A 21,097-nucleotide genomic window follows, 5' to 3' on the forward strand; every position below is an offset into this window, starting at 1 on the left:
CGCGTACAGAACAGCGGTTTGGCGCAGATTTCTCAACAAATACACATCCTAGGGACAATTCATAAGTTTGAGAACAATAAAGTTCTAGCAGTCGACAACCGCAGCGTTCTCGAATGCCATCACTAGTCACGCCAACAATACACGGCAAATGTACTGTACAATCAATGGTACACATAGTTACACTTCAAGTTCGGTACAATATAGAAGCCACGAATGTAAACGTCAGGCACCACCTTGTGAAGATACAACCTAAAATATTCTACTCGTTGTACACAATGACAGGTATTCCTGGATTTACACTCTGCTTAGGTAGTCTGCTCCCACATTCTCGCTCCCTTTAATATGTTCGACTGTGAACTGGTATTCCTGTAAAAGCAGACACCAGCGGAGGGCTCTACTGTTCAGCTGTTTTGCTTGCTGAATGTAACGGAGTGGCTGGTGGTCGGTTTGCAAGATAAACGGCCGACCGTACAAGTACGCGTTGAACTTTTGGACTCCCCAAACAAGGGCAAGACATTCTCTTTCAATAGTGCTGTAAGAGGCCTCTCGGGGTACAAGTTTCCTGCTGGTGTACGCTATAGGGTGAAGCGTGCCCTCATAGCGTTGCATGAGCACGGCTCCGAGGCTGGTTTGGGAGGCGTCAGTGCGGAGCACGAATGTCTTAGTGAAGTCTGGGAGTCTAAGTATAGGAGGGCTAGAGATGCGCCGTTTGAGCTCTTGGAAGGCTTCTTCTTGAGCGGTACTCCACTTGACGATGTTGTTTTCCCCTTTTTTGGTGAGTTCGGTTAGCGGTGTGCTGATCTCGGCATAGTTCGGAATAAACTCGCGATAATAGCCTGTTAGGCCGAGGAATGCGCGAACTTGCCGTTTTGTTTTCGGGGCCGGCGCTGTCTGGATCTTTTCCAGGTTCTTTTCCAGTGGTGCTAGTTCTCCTTGCCCAATTCTATGCCCGAGGAAGTCGATCTCTTTTGCCCCGAACTCACACTTGCTTGGGCGTACGGTCAGTACAGCCGCTTCAATTCTGCTGAAAAGCTCTCGGAGTGATGCAACGTGCTCTTCCCACGTGCTGCTGGCAATTAACACGTCTTCGTAGTAATGATTAACACCGGGGACACCGTTGACGATTCTCCGCATCAGCTTGGCGAAGACAGCGGGAGCGGTTTTGATTCCGAACGGCATGTAACGGGACTGGTAAAGTCCCGATGTTGTGGAAAAGGCAGTCTTGGGTTTGGACTCCTCCGAAAGAGAAATTTGCCAGTACCCTTTACAAAGTCCAATTTGGAAAAGTACTGTTTGCCGCCTGCGGCCTAAAATAGGGCATCGGCTCGGGGCATTGGTTCTGAATCGGCGACTAGTATGTTGTTGAGTTTTCGGTAGTCTACGACGAACCGATTGGTGTGGTCGGGCTTTTTCACCAGCAACACCGGGGAGTTATACGGAGACACCGATTCTTCTATGATTTCCAGGGTCTTCATGTCCTGAACTTCCTTCTCCATGTTCTCCACCGTAGCAAACGGCAGTGGGTATTGTTTTACGTGAACTGGAGTGTCGGTGGTGAGCTCTAGGTGGCATTCCACCAAATTAGTTTTTCCTGTAACGTTCGAGAAATCTTAGACTGTTGCTTCAGTTCTGCCTCAATTTGGGCCTTTTGCGTTGTTGTAAGGTGCGGGGAAAGTTTGACGTCAGCGATGCCTTCCGTCTTGACAAATTCCGGAACCGGTATGCTGCTCTCTTCACTAGTTTCAGACACGCCACATATCGCGTTGCACATTGTCTTTTCGGGGTTGGGTTTCCTTTCTTCGTACTTCTTCAGCAGGTTAGCGTGAAAGATTTTGGGCCCACTGGGTGTCTCGATGACGTAGTCAGCTTCCCCTGTTCTTTCTTTCACCTCGAATGGTCCTTTCCAGTGGAGAAGGAGCTTGTTGTTATCCGTCGGGAGCAGGATTAAGACTTTGTCTCCGGTCTAGAATCGTCGATTCCTCGTCTTTCGATTGTACAACTTCGCATAACGGGCCCCTGCCTTCTCGAGTTCTTCGTGCGCTACGCGACAGGTTTCTTCCAGCCTGTTACGAAGGTCGAGAACATGTTGATACGTAGTTTTGGTCTCCTCATCCAGACTGTCATTACTCCACATCTTCTTAAGGAAGGACAGGGGACCTCGGATGTGGCGGCCGTACAGTAGCTCGAAGGGAGAGAATCCGAGGCTTGCTTGCTGCACTTCTCTGTACGCGAAGAGTAGTGGAGCTAGGTAGCGATCCCAGTCCCGGGGTTTCTCCGCACACATTCGCTTCAATATGAGTTCTAAGGTTCCATTGAACTTTTCAACCATCCCGTTGGCCATCGGGTGGTATGGGCTAGTGTGGAGTTGGCGTACTGAGAGCAGCCGCGCCACTTCCTTCATGAGTTCGGATGTGAAGTTGGTCCCCCGGTCACTCAACACCTCTTTGGGGACTCCCACTCGAGAAAACCGCTCGACTAGCGCTTCGGCGACACGTTCCGTCTCGATGCTTGGCAGTGCAATAGCATCCGGGTACCGGGTTGCACAGTCCATCAGCGTGAGGATGAATCGGTTTCCGGCCTTCGACGGTGGGTGGATCGGACCGACGATGTCAATCGCCACTCGGTGGAACGGTGTTTCTATAACCGGCGTCCTTCCCAGTGGTACTCGTGGCACTCTTCCCTTGGGGATCGTTCGCTGGCAAATGTCACACGAAGCGACGAACCTCTTCACGTCTGCTGTGATACCCGACCAGTAAAAGTCTTCCAGTATCCGGTCCTTCGTTTTCTCCACACCCAAGTGGCCAGCCATGATGCCGTCGTGGGCCGTTTTCAGGACGGTTGGTCGGCGGCCTATGGGGACGACTGGTTGCCGTACTTCCCGACCGCTCTTCTCGGTGAATCGCCGGTAAAGGAGGTTATCTTCCAGCTTGAACTCGATCTTATGCTTATTCTTCGAGTTTTTCGTCTCCTTGCCGATTTGTGCGAAGCAGGATTTCAAAGAGTGGTCCTTTTCTTGTTCTTCGGCATAACTGCACTCTTCAAGTGGTTCGGACGTCGGCGCAGGAGTCTTTAACGGCTGAAAGCGTCGTGACTTCTTTTGTGACTGTGCTCGTGTTACCACGGCCACGACTTCCCCTTCGGCCGAGACATCGGTCTGAGGCTCATCCATAGCTTGCTGTGTGATCGTGTCTGGGGTATTTCTTCCTGGGTCGGTGAAGTTATGGGGTCGTCAGGGCCTCTCACACCGTTGATGTTGCCGAGAATGAGGTCGTACAGCGGCGTCTTCATGCAGAGGGCGTTAACCCTTCCGCTGTAGTATGGAGTCTGTACCTCGATCTGAGCCTCGGGCAAATTCCGAATGGTGCCGTCCGCTAAATACACGAGGCTAGTCTCCCCTGTGAGATCTTCATCTCGTACCAGGTCTTTTCGCACGATCACTAGGCTGCATCCTGTGTCACGCAAAACCGAAACATCTTGATCGGCCAACTTTCCCTGAGCAACGGGCATACGCTCCCCTCGGAACTGCGATCCCGTCATAATAACCGCGTTCACGAACGGGATCTTCTTGCCATTCTTGAGTTCTACAAAGCCTTCGCTGATCTCGTCGGGCTTTGGCTGCTTAGGTGGTGCGTAGACGCACGAAACTTGACGTACTTTGTTGTTGCTCCTGCAAACGTCTGCCCTGTGTCCGTGACGCCCGCACTTGAAGCATTTTGGAGCGTTGCTTCCCGCGAAATTGCTCCGGCCGTTATTTGCGTGGTGTCCCAACTTGTTACACAGGTAACACTTGGGCGGGGGCTTCTGACCGGCCGTTTTCTTCTCCGGCTCAAGGCGTCCAGAGTCTTCTCTTTTGTCCCTTTTTGCCCTTCCTAGATTGGTGCTTCTCTGCTCCTCAAGGTACTGGTCGGCCAGTTCCAGCATTTCGGCAAGAGACTTCACTCTTCTTTCTTTCAGATACAGAGAAAGACTTGGGTGACACCCATTCAGAAATTGCTCTGTTATAAGCAGCTCCCGCAGTGATGCATACTCCTTTCCTATTTCGGCTAGCTCTGTCCAGCGGTCGAAGTAGTGGCTCAGGCGAGCCGCAAATTGTGTGGCGGTTTCGCCATCTGCGGGCGTTTCACTTCTGAACTTCTCCCGCAAGCCATCTAGTGTGAAGAGAAACCTTTTCAACAGCGCGGCCTTGACCTTGCTGTAATCAGCGGCGTCCTCTGGGGTCAATCTCCCAAACACGCTCAGTGCTTCGCCGCTTAAACGTGTGCTTAGAGCAGTAGACCATTGGTCTTCCGGCCAGTTTTGGCTTCTGGCTATTCCTTCGAACCGACGAATGGAAGCGTCGAGATCATCCTTTTTTTCGTCAAATGCCACAAGGAGCTTGCTCGGGTTCAGGCGTACGCCGTTATTTTCTTCTCTTATGCTCCGATCGGCTGACGTAGTCTCTCTCCAAACGCAGTGCCTCGATTTCTGTTTTTAATTTCTCTATCTCATCATTGCGTGCTTTCTCTTCTCGCTCCGCTTTCGCTCGCTCCCTTTCTGCCCCTGCCTGGTGGGCTTTCTCTTCTAGCTCCGCTTTCTCTCGCTCCAACTGAAGTTGCCTCTGAAATTCTTTCTCTCTTTCTCTTTCAGCCCTCTCAGCCTCTTCTCGTGCTGCCTGTCTTGCTCTCTCAGCCTTCTCGTTTTCTTCTTTTCCTTTCTACGCAACCCACTTTCGTAGTTCGGCCCCTGACAGGCCAAGCTGACAGCCCAACGCTACGATTTTCTCTAAATCCATGATTGCAAATGTATCGCAATCTAGCCACAATACTCTGGCCTCTAGCTAGGTATATCTACACAGAGAAAGTTTACAAGAGCACCAACTTATGAAGGCAGTAGCAACCTATGCCCAAAAAAGTTCCAGGCCCTTTCTCCTCCCTACCGCTCACATCAGACGGTCCTGTCGCGGACGCCAGAAATCGTCACCCGTTTTCTTAAATTAGGGTGCACTGTCAGAAGATATGGGGAGTCGACTCAAGAGAGCCAACAAACCCCACCGAATCTACAGGGCACAGGTGACAAAGGGGGTGGCCGTCTGATGTGCGGCTTTCGCCGACTAGAGCGGCAAGAATGAGCAAGAGCCTTGAACGAAAAACAGCACAATGACTTATATTTAGACAGGCAAGTCACAAATACAAGCACGAGGTAGCAGATCGATAATGACAGACAACTTAGATGGAATTCAAGTACAAGAAACAGTCCAATTAGACAAAATTATACAAACAGGAGCGCTAACAAATGAATATTACGAATCGGAGCAGTTAACTAAAAAAAAGAAACGAACAGTTTGATGCTTATGAGAGACAGAGTCCCAGCATATTCACCGACTGGGCCAGACGATGCACCGCTGTCGGAGGCGATTCGGCTACCTGGGAAGCGTGGCTTCGCTGTAGGCCAGGCCGTTCGAGACGATCACGGTGCTTCGAGGCCCGGGAGTACGTTGGAGTCCTCCAGGGCGCGGGTCGCCGATGGTGTGATGTACAAACTGGCAGGTGCAGTTGTCAATCACGACGTCCAAACGTAGCTGGCTTGCTTAGGCGCGACTCCTCCTTTTATAACCGTGCCAGCGCGGAGGGTGAGAGCACAACACGCAACGCGCCCGCAGCCGTCAGCGAATAACTTCACTATTCTCCCTTCTAGAATCATCGCCGCTCTTTAGCACTGGCAAGGCCACGCGCACCTCCTCGAAAGTACTGGAAGCTTCGACGAAACCGGAGCGGCGGAGGTTTTATTTTTGTTGTTTTCTGGCCGGCCAGCCGGCGTGAGATCGTGTTACCTCCTCTTCGTTCGAGAAACTTCCAGCCTTGTCTCGGGCGAATAGAACCGAACTGAATGAATCGAACGACTGCAAGAAGAATTAGGCACTGTACAATGAAAATGAAAAATTTATAAGGTACTTTTAGACGTCGTACGCTCGAGTTTGTGACAGTGCGAGTGTGTTGCATGAGTGTGCCCTATCCGTAATCTTGCCAAGGCGACTTCAGTGTATCTATTGCGTGTGTCGGTGGTGTATGCTCCCAAGTGTGGTTTTAATACGTGTAACTTGTTGTCTGTTTGTTGGCTCCAGTGTGTTTGCCATGTTTTGCGAAGTTGTCTGATGTGTGGTTTCACGTCGGTGTATGGTAATGTGGTTATGTCTACTGTATTCAAGAGTTTAGCAGCAGCCATTCGATCCGCTGCTTCGTTCCCGGCTATGCTACAGTGGCCAGGGTCCCAGCAAAGGACTAGCTCCAATTTGTGGACATACACAGACCTAATACCCTTGACTATTAGATTTACAACGTCATTTTTTGAAGACTTTGTTGACGACAACGCCCGCACGACACTGAGGGAGTCTGTATATATAATGGATTGTGGGATGTGACTTTGAAGGATATGATTAACAAGAATTACACCATAAGCCTCTGCCGTAAAGATACTGGTATTACTATTAAGAGTTCTAGTGACATTAAGGCGGGGCCCATGCGCCGCGCAGGACACAGAGGTGGCAGTTTTTGAGTCGTCCGTATAAAATTAAGGAAATTGATACTTCTGCTGCAAATACAAGAAGTGCTGCAGAATTGCACATGTGGGAGCTCGGTTTTTATCTACATGTGTGAAAGATGTGTCGCATAAGACAGGGCGGAGATGCAATGGTGCTATAAAATCTGTTTGAGAACTTTGTATGGTGTCTAAAAAGGAGACAGAAAGCTCTGACGCTTCCTGTCTAACTCTGTAAAAGAAGGGCGCAGAGAACGATGGTCGTTTTAGGATTAGTGCAGTCATAGACGTATCATAAGAAGCTGATTTAAAAGGATGGTGTGGCATAGATGAAATTTTAAAAGCAAAAAGGAGATGCGTGTATGCTCGCTGACGTTGTAGGTTCCACTTATTACACTCCACATAGAGGCTTTCGACCGGGCTAGTCCGGAAAGCTCCACATGCCAGCCGGAGCCCCAGATGAAGCACTGGGTCCAGCATTTTGAGGGATGTCTTACTTGCTGACCCATAAACAACACTTCCATAGTCTAATCGTGAACCTATCAGGCAAGTAAAAACACGTAAAAGAAGTTGTTTGTCAGCACGATATGAAGAGTGGGAGAGAACCTTCAGTATATTCATAGCCTTTAGGCATTTGTGTTTAAGTTGTTTTATATGTGTGGAATGAACGAGAGCTTTTCGTCAAGGACTACACCTAAAAACTTGTGTTCATTTCTGACTGGGATTGAGACACCACTGAGTTTGATGTATGGACCCGGCCGAATGCCACGCCTTTTCGAAAACAAAACACAAATACACTTCACCTAAATAAATTTAAAACCGTTGCTATCTGCCCAGCCAGCTAGCTTGTTAACACCAAGCTGGACTTGGCGCTCGCAGATAGACAGGTTACAAGACTTAAAGGATAACTGCACGTCGTCTACATAGATTGAGCAGGAAATGGTTGGTGGCAGCGCCTTCCGAAGAGAGTTCATTTTTTACAATAAACAAAGTGCAACTCAAACTCCACCTTGCGGCACACCGTTTTCATGCACATCAAGTCTAGAGAGTGCAGTTTCAACTCGCACGCGAAACGTTCTTTAAGACAGGTAACTGGCAAGCGTGTTCATCATGTTACCCGACATGCCAAAGGACTTCAAGTCGCTAAGGATGCCGTACCGCCAAGCAGTATCTCCGCCTTTTCAAGAGCAAAGAAGATCGTTATACAGTACTGCTTGTGGAGGAAAGCATCTTTGATATAAGACTCTAATGCAACGAGTTGATCGTTGGTAGATCGCCCTGCCCTGAAGCCTGCCTGGCAGCTCTCGAGAAGACCATTGTACTCTAAGAAGTACACGAGTCTCCTGTTTATCATCTTCTCTAAGAGCTTACACAGGCAGCTGGTCAGGGCAATGGGGCGATAACTGGCGGGAGAGGAAGGGTCCTTCCCTTCCTTTCGGAAAGCCACTACTATGGCCTCCCTACAAGAGCGAGGAATGTGCCCCGAAAGCCATATGTTGTTGTATAGATGTAGGAGTGTTTCAAGAGTGTCTGGGTGTAGGTGTTCTATCATGGTGTATGTGATTTTATCTGCACCTGGAGCTGAAGTCTTACATCTGCTCAGAGCAACCTTCAGCTCATGAATTCAAAAGGGAGAATTGTGAGAAGTGTGCGACTTGTTGTTATCACGCAGGGACTTCTTTTAAGTGCGAATGCACTTTATAAGCGACCCTGAATTCCGGCGACCGCCGTCCGTCCACATAGCAACAGCTGCGGGTGCGCGCGCTCCTCGTCTTCCTTTGCAACGGGGGGAGATGGGCGCGCGCTGCCTGGCCGCTGACATGGCACATACCCACGTGGGGGATTGGCCAGGAATCTCCTCGTCTTCCTTGGCAACGGAAGGAAATGGGCGCGCGCTGCCTGGCCGCTGACATGGCACATACCCACGTGGGGGATTGGCCAGGAATCGGGCGTAAGAAGGGCTAATGCACCCGCTTAAAGGTGTACTGACACGAAATTTCAAAGCTGAGATCCGCTCTAGCAATCAAGTACAACGACAACACAAAGAGGTTTCTGTGCATGGCTCATACCCACGTGGGGGATTGGCCAGGAATCGGGCATGAGAAGGGCTAATGCACCCGCTTAAAGGAGTACTGACACGAAATTTCAAAGCTGACATCCTCTCTAGCAATAAAGTACAACGACAACACAAATAGGTGTCTGTGAATAAATGCATCTTTCTTTCTTTGTTGTTGTGTGTGTGTGTGATCTCTCTTTCGCGAACATTACCGAACCGCGCAAATTCAACTCGTGCATTCGCACTTTCACATTCTTCCCCTCGGGGAAATGGGGGAAAATGTCTACATATGTTTTGTGTTTCATGAAAGTGTTTGTGTAGTGTCCTGAACTGGACACGTGTTCGAAGTGTTGTGCAAGTGTGTTAGCCTGTTCTTCCAGTGTGTCGACTGTTGTACTAACCAGGGGCAGGCTGTGTGTCTGTTGTCCTTTCAGTTTTCGTATTCGTGTCCAGACTTTGTGTGTGTCAGTGTATGAGTTGATGGAAGTGAGGAAGGTGCGCCAACTCTCCCTTTTCGCCTCACGACGCACTCGCTTCCCAAAAGCCTTTGCCCGTTTAAAAGAAATTAGGTTGTCTGACGTGGGGTACCGGCGGAGGACACCCCACGCCTTGTTCTGGGCCTCTCGCGCCCGCCTGCAGTCCTCGTTCCACCAGGGCCTCCTTGGGGTGTGGGACCCACTGGAGGCCTGGGGAATCGAATTCTCGGCGGCATCAAGGATGTGCGCCGTGACGAGTTGGGCGGCTTCCTCCACGTGTAGGTGCTTTATGGACGTGTGGTGTAGTTGAGATCTTTGTGTGAATGTGCTCCAGTTTGCTTTTGATTCATTGAACCTTTTGTGGGTAGATGGACTGCTCGGACCTATACCTATATACGTTACTGAAGTGGGGAAATGGTCACTACCATATGGGTCTGTGCCCACACCCCACTCAAGACATGGAAAGAGAACTGCAGAACCAATAGCCAAGTCAAGATGCGAGTATGTATTGTGTCCTAAGTTATGGTATGTAGGCTGTTTTTTGTTGAAAAGGCATGCTCCGGAGGATGTAAGAAACTTCTCTATCAGGCGACCAAAGGAATCCGTTCTGGAGGAGCCCCAAAGAGAGTTGTGCGCATTATGGTCGCCTGTTAGTATGTATGGTTCGGGCAGCTGGTCAACCAGTGCCTCGAAATCAGAGCTCAGAAGCACAAAATCAGGAGAGATGTAAATGGAGCATACCGTTATCAACCTACTAAATATTATTTTACAGATCGCTACACCCTCGAGGACAGTGTTTAAAGAGACAGGGTGACATGCTAATGATTTCCGGGCAATAATGGCCACACCTCCTGTCCTTTCTCAATACCATGTACCTATTTAAGAAATTTGTTTGTTTAAAGTTGAGGTGAGTTTCCTGGAGACACATGATACTTGGCTGACTGGCATGCAGAATCTCATACACATCGTCAAGATTTTTAAGGGGGCCTCTGCAGTTCCATTGGATGATATTTTCTGTTCCCATTATTTATATTTAAGAATGACTGAAATTTGTGTGTTCGTGTGTGTTCATGTGTCATCTTTCGGGGCTGTTACTCTTGGATTGCGCTTTTTGGGCCTTTCTGTAGGCTTGGAAGTCGGTGGCCGCTCCTTGCGCTGCGTTGCAGGCAGGAACGGCCCGACATCCTTCTCGTCGTCGGATGTCCGAGGGGTGCCCGACGGACCGGGCCCCCCGGACTTGGCCCCCCTTCGGGAGCCTTTCGTTTGAGCTGCCACCGTCGGGGGCGTCAGAGGTGGCGCAAGCGGTGCGGTGGCGGTGGGAGCCGGTGCGGGGCCCGTGGTGTCCATCACCTCGGTACCCTCCAACGCACTGGAGGACGAGGAGACAGAGGCGGGAGCGGCACCGGTCCCGACAGAAGTGGTTTGCACCACAACCGTTGCTGCCTCAGCAAGCGGCGTGGTGCCGGGTTGGGCTGCGTGAGGCAACCCAGTGGGGGGCGGCGGCGGGACCAGGTCAGACTCGCTGAACTGGGTCCTTGTGGACACCAGACGCCGCTCCGCCCCCCGGCGAGCTGCGTCGGCGTACCTCTCCAGAGGGAAAGAGGCGAACCTCTTTCTCGCCTCTGGAAAGGTGATGTTCTCAGTGACCTTAATGTTTATTATCTTTTTTTCGAGTTGGAATTTTTCGCACTTGCGGGAGTATGCCGCATGCGGCCCCCCGCAGTTTACACAAGTGAGAGTTTCGGATGCGCAGTTCTCGCTCGGATGATCGTGCGCCGCGCATTTTGCACACGTCGTTCGGCCACGGCAAGAGTTCGTACCGTGCCCGAACCGCTGTCACATAAAACAGCGCCGCGGGTTCGGGATGTAGGTACGTATTGAGCACCGGATAAAACCTGCATTTAAGTATTGTGGGAGAACTGCGCGGTCAAAGGTCAAGAAAATGTGCTTGGTGGGAATCTCCCTGTCGTCTCTCCGGATAGTGATGCGTCTCACGGCAGTGACGCTCTGATCCTTCAAGCCGGCAAGGAGATCCGCATCCGTTTCGTTCAAGAGATCTGTCTCGGATATCACACCCTGCGAGCTGTTGAGGCTCCGATGGGGTGTGACCCTGATGTCCAGATCAGCCAGTCTAGTCTGAGCTAGAAGCTTTGCAGACTGCTGCTTGTCATTTATTTCTATTAGGAGTTCACCAGACCTTTGTTTTTTGCACTTATACGATTTTCCTACTATGGCTTCAAGATACTTGGCGATCAAGAAGAATGACTGAGATGCAAGAGGATGGGTTGGATTGAGGGATTCCATGACAAGAAATCGAGAAAAATGATCCGGTTCAGGAAAGCCTAACGACGGCAATGGAGGAAAGGATACTTCGGTGCGGCCCCTTTTCAGGGACCGATCACGGTTGGGGGGGGGGTTTAGACAATACCATAAACATAGTATAAAAGCAGAGAGACGGGGGTACTTTCTCCTTTGACCTTACCCTGGTAGTCAAAGAGGTCCCGGAGCTCCCTGCCTGGTAGACAGGCAGGGAGCCCATCGGCCGGAGCTTGACCAAGGCTCCGACGGCCACTGTTTACAGCTTCTACCCTTCACCTTTAAACACCTCGCCACGGTTGGACACGGCTTATGTTGGGAGCTCCGGGTCCGCGGTGTCGCTGTTCACCGTCACCATGAATACTCAAGGTGCCCCGTGCGGAGCAACAGAATAACTCAAACCGCTCTAAAACATGTTGCCAATGTTTTTATTATCGTGAGGTCTTTCTATGCTTAAAACACTTAATGGCAAAATGCTGAATTCCACTCTACTGTGGGAACCCCGCTAATAAGGCCGCGGATGAAATGGCTGCTGCTGCACGTACGAATAAAGCTCGCATTACAGTACCCACAATTATCTGAAGCTATACATCGAACAACACCTACTTATAAATTGCAAGCCGACTGGACAGAACACAAACTACTCGTAATGAATGCACACTTGGGTCTATATACCAACAACACTATTCAGATACACCTAAGTCAACAAGGTGGAGTTAGAGATAGGTAACACCAATTTATTGCACTCGTACCTGCTTAATTGACCACCAAGATCTCCAAGTAACAATGTTATGCTGGGCCTACCCGTACTGCACATCCTCATTTTTTACCCGGAAGTCGAATCATACCGACGCCAATGTGCCCATTACAGTGAATGCAACATATCTCACTAGGCCATAATACTTTTAGCTGACAAGAAATATATCAGAGTTTAAAATTTTACTAGTTTGACATCCAGCGAATTATATGTAATATATACCTAACATAATTTCTATCCGGTTCTCTACACCGAAAATAATTATCGCTTCCAGGAGACCAAAAATTTTTTCCCAATTTGAATTTATACATATTCGTACGTACATTTAAAAATGTATATAGCTCTTTGCTCTGCGTTGACCTTGCGTAATAAACCAAAATCACGATCATCGTGTATTGGTCCACTCACTTTACAGGTCTGAAAGGAATAGTAGAGCTGGTATTTACACTTTCTCACCATTGAAGGTAACTATTTATTATTTGCAACGAAAAGTATATTTCGTATTCGCTGACACACGCACACAATCTTTAGAGCCTGGTGCTCCAATGTTTGAACGTTATGCCTTGCAATGGTTAATATACGTGATAAAACCACAAATATATGTTTCGGCCGCCTTTTATTTTTTGATAATTAGACAGACTACTTTTTTCTTGCTGGCTTGTGGTTTTTACGAGACAACGCGGTGGCGTGTGACTGAGGTTAAATTTTAAAAGTGTTAAAGTATCGAATAGAAAATTGACAGTTGAAGGCGGCGCGTGAGGTTGGCGCTCTAAAACTCTGGGTAACTTACACATACAATCTCTATTCACATTTACTCAAGTAATTATTCTGACCTCATGGGTTGCCATTTCATAGCTTGCTTCCGAAACTAGATTGAGCAAGTGACGTTTTAGCACAGCTATTTTGAGCAAGGGAGCCGAACAACTGAGCACAAGCTAAAACGCTGAATTTTCAATCCCTCGTTAACTTAGTAAGGGTAGCTCAATGGCGGTGCGCGTTCCTTTATCCACTTTTTATCGAACGTAATAAGCAGTTTTAACACTCCTCTCTTGTTTTTTTCTTGATGTAGACAAAACGCTGATTTCATTTTTTGGTACCTCACTAAAGTGTAGCCAAGTTTGACAACCAAACTACTCATTCTGCTTTTGCGAAAAAGATGGTTCCACAGCTACCGTGACGACTCTAATCTCCACGTAACATTGACAGAGGACGTCTTTCACGTTAAAGCAGGCAATGAGACTCCAGGCTTCCCACCAGGGCCTAGAGTTGTCATGGCTAGAGATACTTCACGCCACCGACGTCTTTACCAACTTCCACGGAAAGGATGCCCAAGTCTTTCGGATTGCGATTGATAATGTGAGCGTGCCTGAGTTCAACAGTGACGTAAGTGCTGTATAGTGCTAATTCCACAGATGACTTCAGCCATCAATGCTTTTTATTTCTAGTTCGATTACCGAGGAAATTATTGCAGGTTTATTCTGTTCTTAAATAGGCGTTGAGCGTGTTCTTTTAAGAGAAGCTTATTTATGGTAGGGAAGCTGGCATACCAAGTCCCTTTTCCCTTTCGAGAATTCAGCTTTCCAAGAGCGATGCCTCAAAGCAAGACCGCTTAGAGCGAATGGAAAGCACTCGAATTAGGAGAACTTCCGGTATGCTTCTGGGCCATTGCACTGTACACAAAGGTCGCTGCTTACCCATCTAGGTATTTCCGCCGAGTTATTTAGGGTATGTATTATAAATACCATACTCATTCCGCGCAAAACGACCGTATTTAAGCAGGTATATTTCTGAACACGACTGGAGTTTCCATGCATGCCTAATTTACACTGGAGTAGGATAATATTTCAAGAATTGTCAGAAATTCAAGATTCTCAGAGATTCTTACAACTGGCTTTCTGTCCATCTGTGGGCCATTTAACTGAATGAGTGCATTAGGAATACAATACTATTATATGCCTAACCCGAATAAATAAAGCAGAAGGCCACTCGAGAGGATAGAAAACAGGCTAGATCAAAAAGAGTTTTATAATTCGACCCTAAAGATTATATTCTGGTATTGATATCGTGTAACTAAAACAACACGAAAACTGTTAATATACCTCTTCGGTAAAAATACAAAAAGTACTTACCACAAAAGCATGCTGCAAACAAAAAAGAATACAACGTTTATCACGTAGTGCCTTGGAGATAAAAGTTTTATATTGTTCAGAGTAAGACGTACAGCCACTAGATGCTACCTACTTGAGATACAATAGAGCTACGCGACCGGGACATGCCGGCTATGCTCGGAGCGCTTGCGGGAAAGAAGGAACACTACGTGGATTGTCTGTGCTCGTACCCCGGCCACCTTGCCTGACTGGTGACTCGTCCTAACTGAACTCATTTGCTGTATACACCTGCCAATACAGAATAATTAATTGTGCCTTCCTCGTAACATGTTATGGTGGAGGTTGTGATTCGATCTCTATACATGACATTCACCCTACACGGAGCTTCGTAGCGGTCGCCACACTGCTCTTCAGACCATGACAGAGAAGGAAGCAAGGGTTGGCAAGGCACCGATCATCATCGTATCCCACCAAACAGAACCCGGTACGTTCAACGGCACAGATGGTGTGACATAGAAGACTGGTTCTGTATCTATGAGCAAGTTCGCTCTCATTACTTTGATGCTAGTGAACGTCTGCAATTTTTTAGTGGCGGAGAACATACTTGGTTTGAAACCAATGAGGCCAGGGCAACAAGCTGGGACTATTGCGAGCAGAAGCTTGGCTACATTTTAAGGCAGCCCGAAACTAGCCGCCTTGCTTCCAAAAACAAGCTGGACTAACAAATCGACAACCTGATGTCTGGAGAGGACAAAGTAGCAAATTTGTTGAGAATAGCCAATTACGCTTTCCACCTGCTTATCCGCAACGCCTGCACGTGTGTCGACGCAATAATTAGAGTGCTGTCGCATTGAACAGGCAAAAAGTCGTCACATCACACCGCAGTACGCCAGCCTCCTCTAGACTGCTGAAACTTCGCTTCGTCGTGTGAGGACCTTCCCCCAGCCCTGCTTCGGCAGCTGAGCTTAGTCCTTCCCCAACCGCGAGCATCAGTAAGGTCGTACGTCGCGAGCTGAAGGCTATGGCTCCGGTACTTCACAACCAGCGCCAGATAGCGGTAAGCTGGATGTGCCCCTCATCGAGGCCGTTGTCCGCGAAGAAATTGCGACCGTGGGCTGACTACCGCCTGCTCCACAAATTGCCTCCATTTTCGCTACAGCTACGTCTTGTCCGAACGGCGGGCTGACTTCGGCCATCCTCGCTCTCGGACAAGGAACCTCGCTGAATGGCGCACTTTAGACGATAGGCCCATTTGATTTAACTGCCGTCGGTATGATCGTGTCGGCCGTTACCACCGCTCCTGCTGGCTTTCACCGTATCTAAAGCCGTCTGTTGATTCTGCTCCCGTGGACACCAGATTTTTCCGTTTCATGAATCGCGATCCGTAGCCGTATGCCTAAAATTCCGCTCATGGTTACCGATTAAGGCGTTCTCTATCTCTACAGCGCCGCCAGTACCACTCGCAGCAGCCTCGCCATTTTCAGTCGCCGGCCGGGGGCGGGATCACCTCGGAAAACTTAGAAATGCTGCTCCCGAAGGTGACGCTGCTTTTTACACCCCTGCCTAATATGCTCTTATTACGATACTGGCTCAACACAGCTAACTGAAAGTACAGGTGGGCAGTGTGACCGTCGTGGCCCTCATTGACACTTGTCCGAAACTTTCTATTATGACGGCTGGCCTTCGTTGTCGTCTTCGTAAAGTACTGACCCTCACCCGCGCTCCTCCTCGTGCTGCGCGCGTCGCTGACGGAGGTACGCCTTTGGTAGCCGGCGTATATCCTGCCCGCGTCAACGTCGCCTGCCAACGAACGTTTGTTTTTTCACAGTGTTGCACCAACACCCACATGACTGTGTTCTCGGTGTTGATTTCATTTACCACCATTCTGCTCTAATTGACTGTTTATGAGGAATACTCCATCTTGAGCTGCACTGTTCTGACGCCGCGATCAACGAAATTAAGAAGAAATTACGGTTGGTATCAGCGGACCGCTCCCGTTTACCTCCATATACTGCCGCTTATGTCCAATTGAGGCCAAGCCCCCCCTGTTGCAGACAGCGCATACGAGGTTTCACCAATCGTTATAGTGCCCCTCACGGCAATGTCACACCGCTTCACATTCTGGCTAATTTAATTGACAACCAAGTTGAGCTACCGTGCTGCAACGTGTGTTACTCTGCGCAGCTCCTACTGAAGGGCATGTCGCTCGCAATATCTTCCCTTCTCGATGACTATCACGTTGCCACTCTGACCATCCATAAAAACCTTGATCATTCCAACGACTAATCACCAATTCCAAAACCCTACCATGGTTACGCTGCGATGACTTCCTCTGATCTACCAGCAGCAAGAGCCGGCCAGCCCCTTCATCTCTTGTACTCTTACCTAGACCATCTTCACCTTGGCAACTGTCCCCTCGGAAAGGCAAGCACTGCGGCACACCGCATCAACACCGGTGATGGCAGGCCCGTTCACCGAAGTTCTTACCGCGTGTCTCATAGCGAGCGTAAAATCATCCAACAGGAAGTGGAGGCCATGCTCCGCTAAGATATTGTGACGTGGCAATGAAGGCACCGCTCGTAATAAAATCTATTACAGTCAAATACAAGCCGGTGGGCAAAGCAGATCGAATGTCCTCGGAACAGCGCACACGTCTGCAAGGCAAGCAGCGTCGTCGTCGTCTCCCAAGGCTGTGTACCAGCTTGGCAGTGGCGCATATCCCTGAAGGAGAGGTTGGCCATAGCTTAACACTTGGATTTCCAATCTGCCAAGGCCCGTGACATAACCTCCGGCGGCGACCGCACAGAACCGGTGCAAACAACGAAACAAGGTTAGAGGCAGCCTGGTTCGCGGGAGTGGTACGGCTTCAGACGGGAGACGTGCACAACTTGCGACATTGAATGAGATGAAGGCGAAGGTGTGAGGGGTCCAATTTCGTAGGTCATGGGAGTTACCATGCGTAGGATGCGGTAAAGGCCTGTGAAACAACAAATCAGTTTTTCAGACAGGCCGACGTGGCGCCATGGGGTCCACAGGAGTACCAAACTGCCAGCGGCGAAGTACACATCGCGACGGTTCTGGTCTTGCGGTCTTTCTGGGGTGTTTGTGCAGTCGATATCCTGGCGCGGGCAACCTGTCGGGCCAAATCAGCATGCGCTACCGCGTCTCGTGCGTATTCGGTTGTGAATGTCCCCGAGTTAGGCAACACGGTGTCCAATGGTAAGGCAGGCTCTCGCCCAAAAAGAAGAAAGAAAGGGGAGTAGCCGGCAGCGTCGAGGCGAGAAGAATTATAAGCAAACGTAACGTCGGGAAGTGGTTCGTCCCAGTCGCGGTGGTCGGCGGACACGTACATGGCCAGCATATCCGTGAGCGTCTTGTTGAAGCGTTCAGTAAGTCCGTTTGTTTGCGGATGATAGGCGGTTGTAAGATTGTGCTTCGTACGGCGGGAACGGAGGAGGTCATCAACAACTTGGGATAAGAAGTACCACCCACGATCCGTAAGCAGTTGATGAGGGGCCCCGTGGTGCAAGATTACATCATCTAGGAGGAAGTCGACTATGTCTGTGGCACAGCTGGTGGGGAGGGCACGCGTGATAGCGTAACGCGTAGCATAATCCGTGGCGGCAGCAATGTAATTGTTGCCCGACCGGTACAAGGGGAAAGGGCCGAGAAGGTCCACTCCTACACGGAACAATGGTTCTGTGGGAACATCAATTGGTTGAAGGGGGCCGGCTGGAAGCAAACGAGGTGTTTTTCGGCGTTGGCATAGATCACAAGCCGTGACGTATCGCCTCACGGTCTGGTATAGGCCCGGCCAGTAAAAGCGCCGACGCACGCGGTAGTAAATCCGAGCCACGCCAGGGTGACCATCTGTGGGCGCGTTGTGAAGCTCGCGGAGGACGTCGGAGCGGAGATGCTAAAGCAGTGCAAGTAGCTCGTCAGGCCCGTCCCGCAAAACGTTCGGTGGAACAAGATGCCATCACGAAGCATAAATTCACGCGTAGAAGGGTCGGCAAGCTTGGAGCTAAGGCGCTGGATGATCTTGTAAAGCGACGGATCACGGCGCTGATGGTCTGCAATGTTGAGAAAGTTCGACAGAGCGAATACGCCGGGGTCGTCGTCATTGTCTCGAGGGTCAGGGGGGTAAACAGGGTGACGAGACAGGCAGTCCGCGTCCCTGTGCATGTGACCAGTCTTGTAGACGACCGAATAGTCCTATTCCTGTAGCCGTAATGCCCAACGACCAAGTCGTCCGGTGGGGTCCTTCAGAGTGGAAAGCCAGCAAAACGCATGGTGATCCGTAACTACAGCGAATGTTTTGCCGTACAAGCACAGACGGAACTTGCTGACAGCCCATACAAGTGCGAGGCATTCACGCTCAGTGATAGAATAGTGGCGTCCGGCGGGGTTCAAGAGGCGACTGGCATACGCTATCACTGTGGTGCCACCTGCTTGTTGCTGGATCAATACAGCTCCTGTGCCATGCCCACTTGCATCAGTACGAAAGTCTCTCGGAGCCGTATCATCGAAATGGGCCGAAATCGGAGATCGGGTGAGATGGTTAATGAGCGAGGAAAAAGCCGTGGCTTGTGCGGAGCCCCGCGAGAACAAGGTATCGGTCTTCAGAAGATCCGTGAGCGGGCGGGCTATGTCAGCCAAGTTCTCGTTGAAGCGGTGGACGTAAGAGCATAGGCTAACAAAGCTGCGAACGTCTTTCGCAGATCGAGGGGCAGTAAACTCTTTGACGGCGCGCACCTTGTCAGGGTCAGGTCGCACACCAGCAGCGTCCACTACATGTCCCAGGATCTTAAGTTGTTGGCCGCCGAAACGGAATTTGGACGCGTTGAGCTGGCGTCCGGCACGGCGGAAGACCGCAAGGATGTCCGCCAGACGTTGAAGATGTGTCTAGAATGTTGGGGCAAACACGATGACGTCATCCAAGTAGCAAATCCACGTCGACCACTTGAAACCACGCAAAAGTGAGTCGATCATCCTTTCGAAGGTCGCAGGTGCATTACAAAGACTGAACGGCACGACCTTGAATTGGTACAAGCCGTCCGGCGTAACGAAAGCGGTCTTTTCGCGATCCATGGCGGCAACAGCAATCTGCCAATAGCCAGATCGTAGGTCGATCGACGAGAAATAGGACGCACCGTGAAGGCAATCGAGGGCATCATCTATTCGAGAGAGCGGGTAAACGTCCTTCTTAGTGATTTTATTCAAATGCCGGTAGTCAACGCAGAAGCGCCACGAACCATCTTTCTTTTTGACCAAAACGACTGGTGATGCCCACGGACTTGAAGAAGGTTCAATGACGTCCTTGTTCAGCATTTTCTCTACCTCGGTTTGGAACGATTGCCCGTTCTGTTTGAGACACCCGATATGGTCGCCGCTGTATAGGGGCCGCATCGCCGGTGTTGATGCGATGCGTTACCTCCGAAGCCTGGCCTAACGGACGGTCGTCCAAATCAAAGATGTCCCGTGCAGTTGGCGAGCTTGTGAGGCAGAAAGGTCCGACGACATCATCTTTGTTAAGTCATCGGAGGTCGGTGGATGATCTTCCGGACCGTCAGGAGCACTTGGAGGGACATCAGGGGACACAGAAGAGAGCTGGCATCCATCCAGCGGAAAACAGTGGCCAGTGACATTCCCTGTGGAAGAACTTGGTAGGAACGACTAATATTCAAGAACGGCAAACTCATTTGATTTTGTGCGACCGTGACGACTGTATGAGGAAGCACCACGTTGTGCTGTAGGAGAACGTCAGTAAGAGGGAAACCATGTACTCGCCGTCCGTGACAGGTGTGCACGGGGACAAAGGAACGTAGGTTATGGCTTTTGTTGCTAATCGTAGGTGTTTGGCAGAGCATAGACGGTGGTAAGGTTCAGTGTCGGCAACAGGACCAATCGGCAGGTCAAGACGGAGGATGCAGGAGGCGCAGTCTATGAGGGCGGCGTGGGCAGTAAGAAAGTCGAGGCCAAGAATAATGTCATGAGGGCATGCGTCCAAGACGGTGAATTGAACTGGTATTTTGTGTCCTGCGATGCCAACTCGAGCTGTGCAGAGACCTTCTACGGTAGGTGTCCGACCGCCGGCGACTCGTACAATGTTGGAGGGAGCAGGCGTCATTACTTTGTGCAGGCGGTGGCTAAGGGGCGAGCTAATAACTGAAATGTTCGCACCGGTGTCTATCAGGGCGTCCACAAGAATACCATCAATATCAATTTCCAAGAGATTGTGTTTCGTCGTATTAGTGAAGAGAGGATTTTCGGGCCAGGTCGGAAATGCAGCATCAGCTCCGGGAGCTGCATGAGTTAGTTTCCCGGGGAGGTAGCGGCGTAAGAAGCAGGTGGGGAGGGGCGGCGGGGTTGAGGCGAACGAGACTGGCGACGGTGTGGGGACGGGGAACGGCCAAAACGCGTGGTCAGGGAACTGCCGGAAACGTCACGCTGCTGGTAACCAGGCATAAATTGGTGGGTCCTGTAGCTGGAATAGCTTGTATCAGGAAACCTTGGCTGCGGCGGCGACGACCGGCGGTAACGGCCGTAGCGAGACACATGCCCTACGCACGAAAAATTGAAGCAAATTGGCCGGTTGTCAGCGGTACGCCATTCGGTAGGGCTGCGACGGCGGTAACGGGGTGGGGTGTCGTCACGGCTGGGCATTCCGCTCCGTGCGAAGGGGATGGAGCAGCTTGCAGGAGCATGCGAGCACGTCAGAGACACACAGGATGAATTCCCAGGTTGGCCACTTCTTCACGCACGACTGCCTGGATGAGTGCAACAGTCGGGGCATTTCGGGCATGGCCGTATTGAGGTGCGATAGCCGGAACCATGGCCTCTATTTCGCGGCGCACTATCGTTGTCAGAG

General features: G+C 50.3%; 1 pseudogene; it reads right to left on the minus strand.

The window, feature by feature from the left end:
* Window positions 1-3,114: 3,114 nt before the first annotated feature.
* Window positions 3,115-4,771, minus strand: LOC144140089 (uncharacterized; annotated as a pseudogene).
* Between the last annotated feature and the right edge of the window lie 16,326 nt (window positions 4,772-21,097).

The sequence above is a fragment of the Haemaphysalis longicornis genome, unplaced genomic scaffold (assembly GCF_048455015.1).
Source record: "Haemaphysalis longicornis isolate Haplotype H1 unplaced genomic scaffold, Haemaphysalis longicornis Haplotype H1 scaffold_5, whole genome shotgun sequence".
Taxonomy (NCBI): domain Eukaryota; kingdom Metazoa; phylum Arthropoda; class Arachnida; order Ixodida; family Ixodidae; genus Haemaphysalis; species Haemaphysalis longicornis.